The sequence below is a fragment of the Pongo abelii genome, chromosome 6 (assembly GCF_028885655.2).
Source record: "Pongo abelii isolate AG06213 chromosome 6, NHGRI_mPonAbe1-v2.0_pri, whole genome shotgun sequence".
In the NCBI taxonomy this organism is placed as follows: Eukaryota; Metazoa; Chordata; class Mammalia; order Primates; family Hominidae; genus Pongo; species Pongo abelii.
The window spans coordinates 141,170,660-141,176,838 of NC_071991.2; the positions used below are offsets into that span (position 1 = coordinate 141,170,660).

Below are 6,179 nucleotides of genomic sequence, written 5' to 3' on the forward strand. Positions count from 1 at the left end.
CTGGTTCTACTCCCTGGTGGCTGTGAACCCTTGGCTTTGTTACTTCAATCCTCTAAGCCCGAGTTCTGTCATCTGTTGCGATAAGCTAGTGTTGTACATGAAGAGTCTATGAACAGACTTTGGAAATAGACACTTTGAGTCCTGGCTTGGCCATTTATTAGCTATGGGAGTTTGGGAAAATTTGAACTTTTCTGTTTTTCAGTATCTCCATCTATAAAACAGGAAAATAGCAATTATACCTCCACCAGAGAGTTGTTGTGAAGATTTAATGGAATACTGGCATAATGCCTGAGACATGGTGAATGCTCAATCAATCTTCTCTACAATTTATTTTTATAGGGTTATGAATTTATAACACGGTTTACACAGGGCTATAGTGAGGATGCAAAGTAATAATTCTGTGTAGTGGTGAGTACAATGCAAGGCACAGAGCAGGTCTACACTAAACACCATGTGTTATTATTATCTTCTTCTTCTTCTTTTTTTTTTTTTTTGAGACACGGTCTCACTACGTCACCCAGGCTGTGCAGTGCAGTGGCATGATCACAGCTCACTGTAGCCTCAATGTCCCAAGCTCAAGCAGTTCTCCCACCTCAGTCTCCCCAGTAGCTGGGCCCACAGTCATGCCACCATACCTGGCTATTTTTTTTTTTTTTCATTTCAAGTTTCAATGAAAGCTTGTGTACAAGATTCCTTTATTCCTTTATTCAATTGTTTCTTCCTTGTATTTGCCCCTTTCCCTTCCTACTTGGTAAGATTTGGCTTTCCATTCAAGAATCTTTTTGCAGTCTTTGTCCAGTTTTAGCCTAGTGCTAACTACCTTGCTGGGGTGAATGCCTATGTGGACAGTTGTGCCATTAGCCTTTTCCTGTTGCACCTGTTCAATGTAGGTGACATATTTCTTCCTGTAAACCTGGACTACTTTGCCAATTTGCTCACCTTTTTAGTGCCTGTGTGCAACCTGAACTTCATCATCCTTTCGGATGGTCATGGATTGGACATTGCACTTCTGTCTCAGCTCTTTGCAAAGAGAGGAAGACCTAATATTCCTGAGAATGTGGGAAAGTGCATTGAAATGCCTTTTGTGGTACTTGCTTCGATCAGAAGTCACAAAGGGATTGAACTTCACTTTGGTCACTGCTGCTTTGGTGATGGCCACAAAAGGGAAGAGTTATTTTTTTATTTTTTATTTTTATGTAGAGACAAGGGTCTCCCGATGTTGTCCAGGCTGGTCTTGAACTCCTGGGCTCAAGTGATCCTCCCGCCTTGACCTCCCAGAGTGTTGAGACTACAGGTGTGAGCCACCATGCCTGGCCTATTATCTTCTTATTTATCTTGACGCACAGAGCGACAGCAGTCTACAGTCTGCATTCTTCCCCCTGATGGCCGATCCTCTGCATCCATCCTCAGGATCAATCCTCAGGGTTATGTCTCTTAAATTAAAAGACTGCTATGTATGCTTGAATCTAAAATTCAATATTGTTACTGATTCCAAGAGACTTAGAGAAAGTTTCCTAATAGAGCTATTGGCTGCAGGGCAGCATCTGCTCATTCCTTTCTGTTTTCTCATCTGAGGAATCTCCCTGCCCTTTGCACTCCATGAGGATTTCCACAGCTGGCCTCATTCTGCAGGAAGAGCTTGAGGAGGCACAGTTCTGTTGGACACCTCTCCTTGCTGCTAGCTGGGTGATTTTTTTGTAAGCTGCTCTCCTGAATATTACTACATACTCTACTGCATCCTCAAGCTCTGGGCAAGAAAATACACTTCTTTTTTAGTTGACTGTTAAATTTTTACCAAAATTAAAAAATAATTAGGTAAGATTGAAAAAAAGTCATCAGCTCTATCCTGCCATTCCCCACTCTGACTTCTCAATTTAACTGTTTGAGCTGTATCTCTGCATTTTATTTAAAAACCAGTCAATCTATTACTAGCTTATTTTTTTCAGTTTTATACATGTATTATTTCTTGACGTTTTACTGTGGAAGAGGAGAATTTGGCTTTTTTAGACCTCTTCTCTTCAACACAAATACATACAAGAAAAACACATATGTATTTCCTTTCTCCATATAATAATTACATCATAATTTTGGCATAGAGCAATATTCACTATGTACATGATTATAACTATGTTAACATTAATCATGGCTGAGTCATAGATTATTCTGTTATCACCAATTATTATGCTTCCTTTCTTTTTTTTTTTTCCTGGAAACTGAGTCTCGCTATGTTGCCCAGGCTGGAGTGCAGTGGTGTGATCTTGGCTCACTGGGTTCAAACGATTCGCCTGCCTCAGCCTCCCGAGTAGCTGGAATTACAGGTGCATGCCACCATACCCAGCTGATTTTTGTACTTTTTGTAGAGACAGGGTTTCACCATGTTGGTCAGGCTGATCTTGAACTCCTGACCTCCTGATCTGCCCGCCTGGGCCTCCCAAAATTCTGGGATTACAGGTGTGAGCCACAGCACCCAGCCACTCCTCTATGTTTTTTTAAGTGTGCAGTTTCTGTAGTTTTTCTTCTCTTTTTGTGTTACTCATGGGAGATATTCTCTCTCTCTCAACATTTTCATTAAAATTTTCATTTCTACTCTCAAATTTCTTATTTTAAAGTACATTTTATTCTCTGATGTTCCTTTTTCTTGTATGATGTGATGTTCTATTTGTTCTTATTTTATAGGTGCAATATCTTTTCTAATTTCTCTGAGGTAATGCATTATGTGTATTTTGCAATATCTTTCTTTCCCCTGAGATTTCTTTTTGTGTGTTTATTTTTCTAACATTAGAGGTTTTTAAAATGACTGGTGCTTCTTAGCTCTTTGTTCATATTCATAAATGAATCAAGAAAAATTATTTAGAAGCACAGCATTCCCAGACGAAGCTTTGATTGGTGGGCTTCAACATTTGGGTGGGGTCTCAGCTACTTCACTGTGCCATCTCTAAATACCAGGACCCATAAATCTCTTCTACTGATGTGTCAGTATACTCAGAAAGAGACCTCCCAGTCCCTAGCCTGTCAGGTGTAAGCTGGCTGCCAACATCCTGGGAAACTCAGAGAGGATGGGGCCTGGAGGGGGGATGGGGAAGGAGTCTTAGTCAATGCCTTTGTTTTCATAGGACTCTGGTCTTGGACACATGTGTCATCCCCGAGTATAGAGTGCTCGAGGTCAACTTTTCCTGGTTCCCGCTGAAGATAGAGTAACGGCAGCTCATTGACTTCAGAGATCTAATGGCTTCTGTGAAGACATTTTAACCAGCCTTTATTCAGCCTTCTAATCTCTACTCTTTTTGAGTTCCTGAGACTTCCTAATAATCTGTAGTATAAATTTGGGCATTAGGGCTACTGCACTTCCAGTTTAGGTTTCTGTTTTCCTTGGTCTGCTAAGTTGGTTACCCATCCATCTGTTTTGCAAAACAGCATTTTGTTGCTGTCATCTCCAGTCTCTTTTTGATTATTGAAGGTTATGTCTTTTGCAATTTCTTAATTATCATTTTAGTGAGGCTTGGGAAGAAGCAGGTGTAAACTCATATGATAAAGCTCACGGGTAAATGGAAGTTCTTTGGGAGGTACTTTGTCACCATTCTCTGAGGGGCATGTGTAGGTTTACCAAGCACAGAGACAGTTCTTTTCTTCTTTACATACATTTTCCTTCCTGACAGCAGCCAGACTTTTTTTTCCAGGATTTAACCTTTTTTTTTTTAGCTGGATGAAACTGTAACCAGGGGTCCTGCTCTCTCCTGTTCAGGTCCTTTTCTCTCTTATGCTAAAGAATCAGTTTGATTCTTTCTTCTTGAGATTTGAATCCTCAGAAGAAGTAAAAACAAGTGTGAAAATATTTGGAATTTATCCATCTCCCATCCATGGCATCCTAACCAGATTCCTTCTTCTATTAGACCATTCCTGGTTTTCTTGCCTTTTAGGCTCCAGAAACTGTCTTGGTTCCTATTGATTTCTAGTTTGGTTCTTCAGTCAATTCCATTAACTTCTGATAATGTTTCAATGAATGTCTCTTTTGTTTAAGTTAGCTGTAATTGTATACAACTGAAGAACCACAATTGATGCAGAAACTCAGTAGTTTATTTGATTTTGAAACAATTTCTTATGTTTTGTAGTTTCAAGGCTGAGAAACAACAACAGAAAAAAACAAATTTAGGTGAAAAAAATTTGGCAGAAAAAAAACAAATTTCTTTTTCTGCCAAAGTAATGGATTACTTCATAATATGAATTCATATTTTCATGAAATAACTTTTGTGAAAGAATTAGAGGACTAGGACCCCAATATTAGTAAACTATTGCTGCAAAAAACTATTGTGACAAAAACTCACAATATATCAGTGGCAAGTGATAAGCATTTATTTCTTGCTCATGTATCTGTGGGTGACTGAAGTGGCTCTTCTTCAAGCTGCAGATTTGCAGATTGGCTGGAGCTGTTCTGTTCAATGCATTTAATTCTGGGGCCAAGCCAGAAGGGCAGAAGCTATTCAGGTTATATTCTTATTAAAATAATGGCAAAAAAATGATGTAGGGAAAGCCCAACTGCATATGTTAATTTCAAACCTTTGCTCATGTCTCATCAAATATCGCATTGGCCAAAGCAAGTCACCTAGCCAAACTCACAGTGAGAAGACAGGGAACTCCACCTACCATGAGGCCATGTGATGTGTGATGTGAGATACCATTTCAGGGAAGTGAAGAATTTGGACAAATACTTCAATCTACCAGTCTTCCCTATTAATCATGATTATCCACATGCTTATATTCCCTCCAACTTCATCTAATCCCAATATCAGGCCAGAAAGTCCAGGATCTTGTGATATAAAGCAAATCTAGATGTGCTTTTCTTTCAGTCAGAGACCTATGAATAATAAAGACACTTTTACTGTTTACACTTAACATACAATTGTGGCGTGAGAGCACAATAACAGAAATAAACACTTTCATTAGAAAGAGAAAGAGTGGTAGGCATATAATGGTTACTGCTCAATAGTTGTTCCCAAAGCCTGCTGTACAAATATTTCTGGGTCCTTCTATCCTGGGGCAAGGAATGTTTCATGATTAAGTTTTAGTTATTTTCTTTAGGAGTGCCATCTTAATCTATTATTCTTCAAGCTCTTGGTTCTGCATACTGGAAGTCCCTTACTTTTCCGTCCTTACCCAGCTTCTTAATTCTGGAAGACTGAAGATTCAGAGGTAATTTTTTTATTTTTATTTTTTTATTATTATTATACTTTAAGTTTTAGGGTACATGTGCACAACGTGCAGGTTTGTTACATATGTATACATGTGCAGCCTCAGTTTTTTTAAGCCCAGGCTGCTGACATTTTTGCCAATATAATTCTCTGAGAAACATTATGTGTTTTCTATGTATTTGATTCCATTTAACTCCATGTGCCAAAAACACACCACTATTCTGTGTCTTAAAAAAATGACATAGGTTGGGTGCGGTAGCTCATGCCTGTAATACCAGCACATTGGGAGGCCAAGGTGGGCAGATCACCTGAGATCAGGAGTTTAAGACCAGCCAGGCCAACATGGTGAAACCCCGTCTCTACTAAAAATACAAAAATTAGCTGGGCATGGTGGCACATGCCTGTAGTCCCAACTACTTGGTAGGCTGAGGCAGGAGAATTGCTTGTACCTGGGAGGCAGAGGTTGCAGTGAGCTGAGATTGTGCCACTGCACTCCAGTCTGGGTGACAGAGTGAGACTCCATCTCAAAAAAAAAAAAAAAAAATAGGCATACCGTTACAGCCTTGCTATATTCTTAGAACACATATGAGTCCCAATGAACAGAGGTCTGTTGAGCCACAAAGACAGAGAATTATGGCCCTTTACCTAATTCCAGAAATGGTTCCATCAGAACCAGATCCCTCCAATGAAGACTAGGTTACTTCAAGGATAAATACTGCTATAATAACCACAAATGAGGTACGTGAACCTTCTTCCAAGCCTTCACCAAAGGGTTCTAGTACTACTTACTTGGTTTAAATAGCTGTGAAAAAATGCCCCAGACTTTCAGGAACTACTGGATGCTGGCTCTGAGGAAATACGATTTCCCGAGGAATACCAATTACCACTGCTTCCGCCTATCAGAGAAAGGGCTCGTGAGACTCAAGAAACAAATTAGATCCTGTCCAGTTTGCCTCAAAATAGGTCAAACAGTTCCCTGACCCCATATGGTTG

General features: G+C 39.6%; 1 pseudogene; it reads right to left on the bottom strand.

Moving 5' to 3' along the window:
* Positions 1–703: 703 nt before the first annotated feature.
* LOC112134281 (large ribosomal subunit protein uL24-like) lies at positions 704–4,564 on the bottom strand (annotated as a pseudogene).
* Between the last annotated feature and the right edge of the window lie 1,615 nt (positions 4,565–6,179).